The sequence below is a fragment of the Neovison vison genome, chromosome 5, assembly GCF_020171115.1.
Source record: "Neovison vison isolate M4711 chromosome 5, ASM_NN_V1, whole genome shotgun sequence".
Taxonomy (NCBI): Eukaryota; Metazoa; Chordata; class Mammalia; order Carnivora; family Mustelidae; genus Neogale; species Neogale vison.
In genome coordinates, this window is record NC_058095.1 from 51901939 (window position 1) to 51915446 (window position 13508).

The following is a 13508-nucleotide window of genomic DNA, read 5'->3' on the forward strand; positions in this document are numbered from 1 at the left end:
GTTTGGGCAGAACGCTCGTGAGAATTGGCCAGCGATGGGCAGACCTGCGGACCGCCCGGCTCTCCGTGGCTCAGGGCCCCTTCTCGCCTAGTGCATACTGCGGCCGCCTGGAAAACGCGAGGAAACGACGTGGGCCCTCAGGTGGCGCCGGCGCCCGGGAGAGTTCTTGGAGCAGAGTTGAGCGGTGGGTGGGGGCAGGGCATGCGCCTCCGAATTTTTGGGTTGATGGGGCGCCCAAGATGGGGTTCCTCAGTTGGGTCATGCAGGTTTCTCTCGCTTCGAGGCTTGTCTGAAGCGCCGAAATGCACCGTTTGTGCCGGAGCGTGAGGCGGAGGCGTTGCCATGGAACTCAGGATTCCCAAGATGGAGGCACAGAGGGACAGGACCCCGGAAGCAGAATCCTGGGAAGCCGGCGAAATTTCGAGCCCCAGTCTCGGGGCAGCCCTGGCCCCATGGGACTGCGCCAAATAGGGGACTCCCGACGGCCGAGAAGCAGGAGGCCTCGCCACAGCCTGCCTCGCAGAGGGCTTCCTGGCGGGATTGGAGCGCGATGGCTCGTAATGGCACGCCTGGCCCGGGGGCGGGCGGCCGTGCAGAAATGCGGCGCCCGAAGCAAGTTCGCCGGGCGTTTTCCGGCAAATTCTCACGAGCGTTCTGCCCAAACCAGAATCGGTTTGGGCAAAACGCTCGTGAGAATTGGCCTGCATTGGGCGGTCCTGCAGACCACAGCTCTCCGTGGCCCAGGGCCCCTTCTCTCCCAGGGCATGCTGAGCCCCTGAAAATCATTGAATTTACCGGGCCCTCATCGGGGCAGGGGAGCGTTCCCGGAGCAGAGTTGATGGACGAGTGGTGGAAGGGCGTTCGCCTAAGTCTATTCGGACTGATGAGGCACCCAAGGATGCGGCTGTCCGCTGTTGGGTCATGCAGGTTTCTCTCTCTTCAAGGCTTGTCCGAAGCGCCAATATGCACCATTGGGGCCGGGGTGGGAGGGGGAGGCGAGGCCGCGGGACTCAGGATTCCCCAGATGGAGGCACAGAGGGACAGGACACTGGAAGCCGAAGACTGGGAAGCCCGTGAAATATCGAGCCCGAGTCTCGGGTCACCCCGGGCCCCGTGGGACGGGGCAAACTAGGGGTCACCCGCGCCGAGGAGCAGGAGGCGTCGGCCTCGCCGCATCATGCCTCGCTGAGGTCTTCCTGGCGAGGTTCCTGCACGAGCGCTGGCGATGCCAGGCCAGGCCCAGGGGGCGGGCCTGCAGATGTGCTGCGCCCGTAGAGAGTTCGCCGGGCTTTTTCCGGCCAATTCTCACAAGCATTCTGCCCAAACCGGGATCGGTTTGGGCAGAACTGTCGTGATAATTGGCCGGCGTTGGGCAGCCCTGCGGACCGCCCGGCTCTCCGTGGCCCAGGGACCCTTCTTGCCCAGGGCATGCTGCGGCCGCCTGCAAAACCGAGGAAACGACGCGGCCCACCAGGGGGCACCGACGCACGGGAGCATTCCCAGAGCAGAGTTGAGCGGCGGGTGGGGGCAGGGCGTGCGCCTCCCTCTTTTTGGGCTGATGGGTCGCCCAAGGATGAGGCTGTCCTCAGTTGGGTCATGCAGGTTTCTCTCGCTCCGAGGCTTGTCCGAAGCGCCGAAATGCACCGTAGGTGCCGGGGCATGAGGCGTCGGCATTGCCACGGGACTCAGGATTTCCAAGATGGAGGCACAGAGGGACAGGACCCGGAATCGGAAGGCTGGGAAGCCGGCGAAATTTCGAGCCCGAGTCTCGGGGCAGCCCTGGCCCCATGGGACTGCGCCAACTAGGGGACCCTCGCCAGCCGTGAAGCAGGAGGCATCGGCCTCGCCGCAGTGTGCCACGCGGCGGGTTTCTTGGTGTGGTTCGTGAGCGAGCTCTCGCGATGCCGGGCCAGGCCCTGAGGGGCGGCCCTGCAGACCTGTGACACCCAAAGCGAGTTCGCAAGGCGTTTTCCAGCCAGTTCTCACGAGCGTTCTGCCCAAACCGGGATTGGGGCAGAACGAGAATTGGCCGGCTGTGGGGCCCTGCGGACCACTCTGATCTCCATGGCCCAGGGCCGTTTCTCGCCCGGAGGTTGGGGTGGCCGCCCAGAAAATGCGCGGAAACGTCGCGGCCCACCTGGAGGCCCCGGTGCTGGGAAGCATTCCCAGACCAGCGTTGAAGGACGGGTGGCGGCCGGGCCTACGCTTCCGACTATAGGGAGGATCAGGTGCCCAAGGATGGGGCTGACCTCAGTGGGGGCACACAGGTTTCTCTCGCTCTGAGGTTGGCCGAAGCGCTGAACGGCACCGTTGGTGGCAATGTAGGAGGGGGAGGCGTGGCCACGGGACTCAGGGTTCCCCCGATGGAGGCACCGAGGGACAGGAACCCAGAAGCAGACGGCTGGGTAGCGGGGAAACTGCGAGCCCGGGCTTCATGGAGGGCCAGGCCCCATGGAACAGGGCCAGGGAGAGGACCCCCGCAGGCGGATTAGCAGGAGGCGTCGGCCTCGCCACAGCCTGCCTAGCGGAGGGCTTCTTGGCGGGATTGGAGCGGGATGGCTCGCAATTTTCATGCCAGGCCCAGGGTGGCCACCGTGCAAAAGTGCGGCGCCCGAAGCGAGTTCGCCGGGCGTTTTTCGGCCAATTCTCACGAGCGTTCTGCCCAAACCAGGATCGTTTTGGGCAGAACGCTCGTGAGAATTGGCCGGCGTTGGATAGTCCTGCGGACCTCGCTGCTCTCCGTGGCCCATGGCCCCTTCTCTCCCAGGGCATGTTGCGGCCCCCGGAAAATGCCGGAGTCGCCGGGGCCCACCATGGGTCGCTGGCGCAGGGGAGCGATCCCAGAGCAGAGTTGACGGACAAGTGTCGGCAGAGCATGCGCCTCCGTCTTTTCGGGCTGATGGGGCACCCAAGGATGGGGCTGTCCCCATTTGGTTCATTTAGGTTTCTCTCTCTCCGAGGCTTGTCCGAAGCGCCGATATGCACCATTGGGGCCGGAAAGGGAGGTGGAAGCGTGGCCGAGGAACTCAGGATTCCCCAGATGGAGGCACAGAGGGACATGACCCCGGAAGCCGAAGGCTGGGACGCAGGTGAAATATCAAGCAAGAGTCTCGGGGCAGCCCTGGCCCCATGGGACGGCGCTAAGTAGGGGACACCCGCGACGAGGAGAAGGAGGCGTCGGATTCGCCACATCGTGCCTCACGGTGGGCTTCTTGGTGAGGTTCGTGCCCGAGCGCTGGTGATGCTAGGCCAGGCCCCTGGGGGCGGGACTGCAGATGTGCTGTACCCGTAGCGAGGTCGCCGGGCGTTTTCCGGCCAATTCTCACGAGCGTTCTGCCCAAACCGGGATCGGTTTTGGCAGAACTATCGTGATAAATGGCCGGCGTTGGGCAGACCTACCGACCGCCTGGATCTCCATGGCCCAGAGACCCTTCTTGCCCAGGGCATGCTGCGGCTGCCTGAAAACCTGAGGAAACGACGTGGTCCACCAGGGGGCGCCGGCGCACGGGAGCGTCCCCAGAGCAGAGCTGCAGGGCGGGTGGCGGCAGGGTGTGTGCCTTTGTCTTTTCGGGCTGATTGGTATCCCATGATGTGCCTGTCCTCAGTTGAGTCATGCAGGTTTCTCTCGCTCCGAGGCTTGTCCGAAGCGCCGAAATGCACCGTTGGCGCCGGGGCGTGAGGCGGAGGCATTGCCATGGAACTCAGGATTCCCAAGTTGGAGGCACAGACGGACAGGAACCCGGAAGCGGAAGGCTGGGAAGCCGGGGAAATTTCGAGCCCGAGTCTCTGGGCAGCCCCAGCCCCATGGGACTGCGCCAAGTAGGGGACCCCCGCCGGCCGAGAAGCGGGAGGCATCAGCCTCGCCTCAGTCTGCCCCGTGGAGGACTCCTTGGCGGGGTTCGTGAGCGAGCTCTCGTGAAGCCGGCCAGGCCCTGGCGGGGAGCCCAGCAGACGTGTGATACCCGAGCGAGATCGCAAGGCGTTTTCCGGCCAATTCTCACGAGCGTCCTGGTTTGGGCAGAGCGCTCGTGAGAATTGACCAGCATTTGGCATCCCTGCGGACCGCCCTGCTCTCCGTGGCCCAGGGCCGTTTCTCGCTGGAGCATGAGGCGGCTGCCCGGAAAACGTGTGAAAACGTCGTGGCCCCCCTGGAGGCCCTGGCGCTGGGGAGCGTTCCCAGAGAAGAGTTGAAGGACCGGTGGTGGCCGGGCCTACGCTTCCGACATTAGGGAGGATCAGGCATTCAAGGATGTGGCTGACCTCAGTGGGGGCACGCAGGTTTCTCTTGCTGTGAGGTTGTCCCAAGCGCCGAAAGGCACCGTTGGCGCCAGTGTGGGAGGGGGAGGCGTGGCCGCGGGACTCAGGGCTCCCCAGATGGAGGCACCGAGGAACAGGAACGCAGAAGCAGATGGCTGGGTAGCAGGCGATACTGCGAGCCCGGGCTTTGTGGCAGGCGAGGCCCCATGGAACAGCGCCAGGGATAGGACCCCCGCAGGAGGATTAGCAGGAGGCGTGGGCCTCGCCACAGCCTGCCTCGCGGAGGGCTTCCTGGCGGGGTTGGGCAAAATGGCTGGCAATGGCACGCCAGGCCCGGGGTTGGGGGGCGGCCGTGCAGAAGTGCGGCGCCCGAAGCGATTTCGCCGGGCCTTTTCCTGCCAATTCTCACAAGCGTTCTGCCCAAACCTGGATCAGTTTGGGCAGAGCGCTCGTGAGAATTGGCCGGCGTTGGGCAGTCCTGCGGACCGCCCTGCTCTCTGTGGCCCAGGGCCCCTTCTCTCCCAGGGCATGCTTCTGCCCCCGGAAAACACACGGAATCCACAGGGCCCACCAGGGTGCGCCAGCGCAGCGGAGCGTTCCCGGAGCAGAGTTGACCGACGAGTGGCGGCAGCGCATGCGCCTCCGTCTTTTCGGGTTGATGGGGCGCCCTAGGATGGGGCTGTCTTCAGTTGGGCCATGCAGGTTCCTCTCACTCCGAGGCTTGTCTGAAGTGCCGAAATACACCCTTCCAGCCGGGGCGGGAGGCGGAGGCTTTGCCACGGGACTCGGGATTCCCCAGATGGAGGCACAGAGGGACAGGACCCCGGAAGCGGAAGGCTGGGAAGCAGGCGAAATTTCGAGCCCGAGTCTCGGGGCAGCCCTGGCCGCATGGGACGGCGCCAATTAGGGTACCCCCGCAGGCCGAGAATCAGGAGGCATCGGCCTCGCCACAGTATGCCTAGCGGAGGGTTCATTGGCTGGGTTCGTGAGCGAGCTCTCGCGATGCCGGGGCAGGCCCCGGGTGGCGGCCCTGCAGATGTGTCACTCCTGAAGCGAGTTCACAAGGCGTTTTCCGGCCAATTTTCACGAGCGTTCTGCCCAAACCGGGATCGGTTTGGGCAGAACGCTCGTGAGAATTGGCCGGCATTGGGCAGCCCTGCGGACCGCCCTGCTCTCCGTGGCCTAGGGCCCTTTCTCACCCAGGGCATGCTGCGGCCAGCCGGTAAACGCATGGAAACGACGCGGCCCATCCGGGGGCGCCGGCTCATGGGAGCTTTCCCGGAGCAGAGTTGAAGGACGCGTGGTGGCAGGGCATGTGCCTCTGGCTTTTCAGGACGATGAGGCGCCCAAGGATGGGGTTGTCCTCAGTTGGGTCATTCAGATTTCTCTCGTTCCGAGACTTTTCCAAAGCACCGAAATGCATCGTTGGCGAAGTGGTGGGAGGGGGAGGCGTGGTCGGGTATCAGGATTCCCCAGATGGAGGCACAGAGGGACAGGACCCCGGAAGCGGGAGGCTGGGGAGTAGGCGAAATTTTGAACCCGAGTCTCGGGGAAGCCGTGGCCCCAAGGGACGGCACCAAGGACGGGACACCTGCAGGACGAGGAGCTGGAGGTGTCGGCCTCGCCACAGGCTGCCTCGCGGAGGTCTTCCGGCGAGGTTTGTGCGCCAGCGCTCTTGATGCCGGGCCAGGCCCCGTGGGGCAGCCCGGCAGATGTGCTGCGCCCGAAGAGAGTTCGCCAGGCTTTTTCTGGCCAACTCTCATGAGCGTTCTGCCCAAACCAGGATCGGATTGGCTGTTCTTCTTGCTCCTTGACAGTGAAGAGAGAAGGAGCCGTGGAGCTTGATCTAGAGGCTAGTCATGCAGGCTGCACACACGTTGGTGCTGAACCATGAGAAGGGGGAGATAGAAGTAACAAAGTGCTGCCAGAAGGCAGAGAAAGAATTCCTTGTTTTAGAGCTTATCAACTCCAACAGAGGAGCAGACACCATGTTTTCCTATCAGCAAGAGGGGATAAGGAGTTAAGTAGTCCAAGTAGGGCCAGAGAAGACAGGGAAACCTCCCTGAAACAAATGGTGTTTCGGCAGCTGCTTGGGAATATTCCCTATGGTCTCTGTCCCGAGTTAGACCAACCCCAGTTAGCTCCAGTTATAGCCATTTACACAGGAAATGAGCTCCATGGCTAATTCAGATGGGCTGGGTACACAGCCCTAGGCTCAGGGGACACACAACACAAAAACACAACTCGCTGGTGCGCTTCAGGCGGCTCTGTGGCTAATTGAATGGGCTGGGTAATCAGTCCTAGGTGCACTTCCAGCTGCCCCGAGGCTACCCAGATGGGCTGAGTAAACAGCCCCAGACAGGGGTCCGGAAGACGTCTCCCACTGGCCTACTGGCAGCCTTATATTGCGTCTGCCAGGAATATTTGCAAGTTCCAACCTCAGACTTCTGGAAACAGATTCAGATTATGGATCCAAGAATGACAGACAATACAGAGACAGAGAAGGAGACAGAGGCAGAGACAGAGCCGGCTCACTTACTGATCGGTTTTCAGCAACCCGTTGACTAGGCATCTGATGGGTCTGTGGGGTGCTATCCCATATGCTATGCCCAAATTCTGAGACCCTCCAAAGACGTCCACCAGAGTCCAGAGTCAAAGCCAAACAGCAAGGGTCGTTTATTACGAATTTGAACCCGGACCTCAGCGCACTCGTTGCCGGTGACGCTAAGACGTCCCGAGCTCAGGATCACAACACCTTTTATACACTATTTTTGGGGAGGCAGAGACAGCATACATCATAGTATCTTGTAACAAATCACCACATACCACGGGAAAATCAAAAAGGAACTCTATAATATGACTGGCACGCTACAGAGCGGGAAAAGACTGGGAACAGATTATTGGTTAGGTCAAAGGGCTGTCATTCTTCAAACTGCTTAGTTGGCACCACTAAGGTATGTGTCACCTCAGGATTGGCCGGGGTCTTCCTGTCAAGCCATGGGGTGCCAGATGGTTATTATCTCTTGCACCCAGAGCTGGGTGGGGGGACCGAGAGCAGTCATTTTGTCACGTCCAATTCTGGGTGGGGGTTTCTCTGGCGCCCGATGGCTGTTATCTCTCGGCCCAGAGCCGGGTGGGGGCCTGGGAGCAGCCACTCTGCCATGTTCAATTCTGGGCGGGGGTTGTGTGGTTACAGAGTGCCTATAGAAAGTCTGCTGGTATTTTTCCACCTCCTCATGGGTTAGCATGCGAAGGCACAGAAGCAGAAATAGCGGTAATGGTCATAATTTTATTCCCTAAGCATCTCATATACAAAACACAAAAATTACATGGTGGGCAAATACAGGGAAGGAGAATACATCCATAGGGTTCCAGCCAGTATAAACTGCTGCTTGGGGTTTGAGGCTGGTTATTCCACCGAAACTGCTGCTGGATTGAGCCCTTCAGGAACCACAGGAGTATGGGCAAGACCCTGCTGGACTACCAGGTCTGGCAAAGGGGCTGACATCTCAGGAGAGTAAAGTAGAGCCCTGACTACCATCTGCCCAGTGGAGGTGGTGTTACTATTCTTGCTGAGGGATGAGCTCCAGCACCACGGATGGGGTGGGCCATCTTTTTCTCTGATGATACTGCAGGCGCCACATTGAGAGTGGACCGAGTTCCTGAGGTCATTCAGGATCCTTCTTTGGGCCTAGTTTATGGTTCCATGAAGATACAGTATCATCAGCATGATTGACTTCCCATGTACTTTCCAAATAAAGGAAAGTTTTCCCACCATTCCATTCTGGCTGTGTCCAAGAACGAGTCCCTTGGAGTTCTCCCTGACTAAAGACCATGGGGGCAGGCATGTGAGACTACTCATTCCTTTCAGCCCAACTTCACTTTATGGAGGCTTGCTCAGTGTGGCCCACCCAGTCAACTCCACAGGCCTACATCAGTCAGCCCAGTCCTTCTCACTGCCAGCCTCTTGCTCTGTGGGCTCAAGCTGATGCAGCTATAAGAGCAGAAGTTGGGCATGGTGCTCCAAATCTGAGGCTGGCATATTGAGCCCCAGGTATAGCAGAAACATATTCAGGCTGGGAAATTCTGGACCAAATCCTTAGGCTATTGTTCTTGCCATGATTTCAAGATGGACAAGATGGCCATGGGGATAAACAGTTGGACAGAGGAGTCAAAGGACTGGGCACCATCCCAAACCAATATCCCAGGGAACCCCTGTGCGATCCTGGGTCCCTGGGCTTCCAGATCCTGTCAGAGACCAGTCCTAGTCCTTGTCCACTTGTGATCTGGCAGTAATGCCTGAAACAGGCCTGGTCTCAGATAACAGGTTGGCAAAAAACCTTTATGAGTGTAAGTCCTTGATCAACAGTGTGATCATTTCTGTCCTTCTCGGGGGAGCTGGACACACACTTCAGTCTGTCTCCTTGCCCACTTGCCACTTGAATTCAACTGCATAGACCCAGCGAGGGGTGGTGTCTGGCCCCTTAATTACCCTCACTTCTCACACCACTGCTCTGTGAGGATCCAACCAAGGAAAGAACAAAGGGACTCTGTCTCTAGCCAAGCCTTCCCAGTACCTTCCCAATACCTCAAGCATTAGCTCCTGTGCCCAACTGCTGCCTCTTTCACTAGGTACCACGAGTAAGTCTCCTTCCACTGACACTAGTCTCCCACAGGGTGTGCAACGTTTGGTCTCCTGACCACCTTGTGAGTACCCAGTGTACAGGGTCTAACAGATTGCTGAGTGTATGGTTCCTACAGCCTCTCTTCTGGGTCCTAGGATTGAAAGAGAGTTAAGGCTTGGAGTGGAATGCATTCTGAATGACTCAGTTAGGGGCTAAAGCTGTCCCACAACCCCATATGCTCTGGCACAGTGCCCAAACCCACAGCTCCCCTGGGCCTTTTCCTTTATCCAGAAGAAACTCTTGGACGTTTATCCTTAAGGAGGAATCACAGGTTTGTGGGATGAGGGTCCAAGAGTCCTTCCAACTCCCAGTCCCCTGGCTGCTCTGGAGGAGGGGGGAGGTCTACATCAGCTGAAGCTCACTCACATATGCCATTGCTCTTGCAATCTGCTGACCCCATCATAACTGGATAAAATGCAAGCATATCTAGAGGAGGCCAGGGAGCATCACATGAAATGTCCTGTGGTTGCTACCTGTCATTGTGTCCAGTGTCACTGTCTGACCCCTGACTAGTCTGGAGCCCAGGGTGCTGTCTTCCCTGTGCAGGGTTCACAGTCAGCAATCAGAGGAGACCCTGTGCTGAGTGGGGCTTCCTGAATGCTTGCTAAATGAAACGGCCCTACCTAGCCCATCACAGATATCTTTGTGGACCTGGACCCACTGCTTACCCCTGGGGGCCCCTGCTGTCATTTCTCCTAGGCACAGACCCCAGATAGAGTCTCAAATATCCTTTTAAATGGCCAAACAGCCAGGATCAACACCATGATGATAGTGAGCCATAAGGCAGTAGCTTCATTATGACAAGCAGAGCAATGTTAAATGAGTACAAATGAGCGCACAGCCCCAGGAGCCCATCTGAATTTTCCCTTCAAAAGCCGAGTGAGTCCTTAAAATAACTCTGTCCCAGTCTAAGGAGAAAACTGATGCTTAGGAAGTTTTGGGACATTTCCAAACTCACAATGAGGCCGTGGCAAAATCCCACTGGGCAGTTAGGGACAGAGTGCTCACCTTGAAAACAGGAGGTCCAGCACATCTTAGGTGGTGGCAAAGTCTCAGTATGAAACCAGGAATATGTCAACATAGCTGAGGTCTTTTATGACTGGCACCAGATGAATTGCTTCCTGCTCCAGCAGGTTGGCCCCATTGGTTTGTACCACATGGGTCTCACTCCTCTTCATTGATGAGCCATTTTTCCCCTTTGTTGGGGCCGCCTCCGGCTGGGAAAGTCCCCACCATTACAAGATGGCGCTTGGCTAACTGCCAGCAAAATACGCTGCAAGTAAACAACGAACGTTCTGGTGAAGCTCGCCTAAAGGAGAACATAGTCATTGGCTGTTTCAAATTTAATCAGCATAGTAACAGGACTCTCATTGGATCTCCCCATTGCTTTGCCCCTTATTGGTCACCTTGCTCGCTGATTGGTCATGTAAACGTATATAAGTATGTAGACTTGCGGAAATAAAGAGAGAAGATACATCTGAACCGGGGCTTCTTATCCTTGCGGGTTGAGGGCAACAAGTGGTGCCGAGACCCAGGAATAGTTAACACTTAAGTAAACCTTGCAAGGAACAATACTGCAGATAAGCGGGGAAGGGACCACGATTAAAGTGGTGGGAATCTTGTACAAGACCGCAACAAGAAGCGGGGCGGCCATAGAGCCGGGATTTCACAAGACCGCCATAAGAAGCGGGGCGGCCATAGAGCCCGGATTTTCTTATGGAAACCGCAGGTAAATGGGGGCATTAGCCACATTCAAAAGTGGAAATTCCGCCGTAAAGCGGGGAGTAAAGGCCACGTTCAAATGTGGGAATTCCGCGGTAACGCGGGGAGTAAAGGTCAACTGAAGTATATGCGTGTAAAAAGTTAATGTGCTAATTAGTGTCTTTAACATCTGTGTCTGTTGTCTGTGTGTTCATAATGGGATCTGAAGTATCTAAAGTGCGGTTGGAAGGGTCTTTAAAAGACCTGCTGAAAGCCAATGGAACTCCACTAAAAGCAAAAATTGCTCTGGCCTTTTTGAATACAGTGGAAAAGGCGGCTCCATGGTTCCTAGATGACCCATGTTCCTATCCCAGTTTCCATTCCAGAGGACAAGTTACCGGTGGTGCTATCCAGAAAGAAGAGAGATTTTGGTATCACAGTCACCGTTGTGACAGCATTGGCTATATCTACAGCAGCTGCCATGGCAGCAGCAATCTCGCTTGCTGCAACTATACCCACTGTGGAAGCTGTGAACACCCTTGCAGAAGAAACAGCAGCTGCCCTTCAAACACAGACTCAGATCAATGCACATCTGCATGCAGGAATCCTGATAGTCAACCAGAGAGTGGATTTGGTTCAAGAACAAGTGGATATATTGGGGGCCTTATTGGGACTGAGATGTATAGCACCCTTCCCGGCAATTTGTGTAACTCCCATAGCCTATACTAATATGAGTGACTTACAGAATGTCTCCCAACAGCTCTCCCAGTATTTGCAGGGTGCTTGGTCTGACAATTTTCAAAATTTCACACGAATCCTTCTGGCTGAGATAACTCGAGTAAATAGTACGCGTGTGCAACCAGCTTCCCTCCCAGAGCCATTTCAAACATTCAGCAATATGTTCCAGTTCACCAAACAATGGGCTGGCACAATTTGTCTTCTTGTCCTCATTCTTATTGGCATTCTGCTTCTATTCAGAAAAGTTTGCCAATGGAGAACACAGCAGCGAGAGCAGAGCCAAGCTATAGTACAAGCCCTTATGTCAACAGAGGCTGGGACATCTCCCCAGATATGGCTAAGCATGCTAGATTTGTAGTCAAAGACGGGTAGGATCAGTAGAGAAACATACCAACCTAAGACAGGACAGAGATCATGGATATCTTGTGTCTGATGATGGGTAAGGATGTTTTCTGCTACTGATGACCTAAGACAGGCACGATCTCTGCCATAAAACAAAAAAGGGGGAGATGTCGGGGCCGCCTCCAGCCGGGAAAGTCCCCACCATTACGAGATGGCGTTTGGCTCACTGCCAGCAAAATACGCTGCAAGTAAACAACGAACGTTCTGGCGAAGCTCGCCTAAAGGAGAACATAGTCATTGGCTGTTTCAAATTTAATCAGCATAATAACTGGACTCTCATTGGCTCTCCCCATTGCTTGGCCCCTTATTGGTCACCTTGCTCGCTGATTGGTCATGTAAACGTATATAAGTATGTAGACTTGCGGAAATAAAGAGAGAAGATACATCTGTACTGGGGCTTCTTGTCATCCTTGCGGGTCAAGGGCGACACCCCTTAGGTGAAAAGGAGGAGCCATGAGGCAGTGCTATAACTCCCATGAGGTTTAGGAGTTGAAGCCCAGACCAACCCCCCAAGATCCCAGTGACTTATGGCAAGAGGTGTAACAAGAGGGCCCGCAGACATTAAAATATTCATGTGACTGGGTGGTTCCTTGGCTGAATCCCAAGAGTCATGGTTTTGCATTGGGTTGCATACATAAGGCACAGTCTGCTTGAAGATTCTGTCTCTCTTATCAGGTGGAGACAAGATGGCAGAGAAGTAGAAGGTGCTGTTTCAACAGGTCCCCTAAAGTGAGCTGATGATCTACCAAAGAACTCTAATCACCCATGAATTCAGCCTGAGATTAGAATTATACACTTCTGGATCTCTAAGTAGGGATAAGATGCCAGTGGACAGGTAAAGTGGAGTGGAAATTTCAGGCAGATATTGGGAGAAAAACAAAAGTGGGAGGGATCCTTCAGAAGTGATCCATTAGAAAGTAATACCCCAATACGAGAGTGCCTGTGATTGGGGACCAGAATTAACTTGGAATCCGGTTGCAAGCACTCAAAAAGAGGAAAAGGTCTTAAGGGGAATTTGGTGGATTCAGGCAGTTAGGAACAGGGACTTAATCCCTGTTAGGAACAGGGACTCAGGATGACCACCACTGGTGCTGAGCCAGAGAGAGTGTAGCAAAGAAGCCAGGCCTTGGTCCCTCAACTGCTGGTGCACATGAGTATGTGTGGGTGGTGGTGCATGTGAAAGAGTCTGTTGTGGATGCCAGCTACTGCTCTCTAGAACCATAGCCCTTTGAACTCTGCACGCACACAGTAGCACCAGCAACAAAAACCTCTCCCCTAAGAGAGGTATGCACAGGCACTAAACAGTGCTCTCTAGGACCCGGAGATTCTGAACACTCCCAGTTCAGACCAGAGTGAAAAACTCAGTGTGCTATCTCTGGTTGAGACCTCTCTGGAGGTCTGGACCTGCCAGAGAGTAGTGGTGGAGGGAGCTGCTGGAAGCCAGCTCTCTGGACTAGTACTTTTCGTGCTTTTGGGTAAAATTGGGAGTCCCTCTGACCCCTGAGACCGTGGCTTGGGACATGCCCTATGGCAGCAGAGGGGAAATTTATGTGCTCTGGAGCACCCAGAGGGAAACAGACTGAGGCTTCTCTCTGAGACAGAGGTGTGGGTGAAGTTTGATTTTCTCTAAACTCCAAAGAACCGCCAAAAGCCACCAAAGAGAGAAAAAAAATCAAAACAAAAAGCCCCAAAACTCCAGAGAACAAAAGCCTAAAAAGCCTGTTT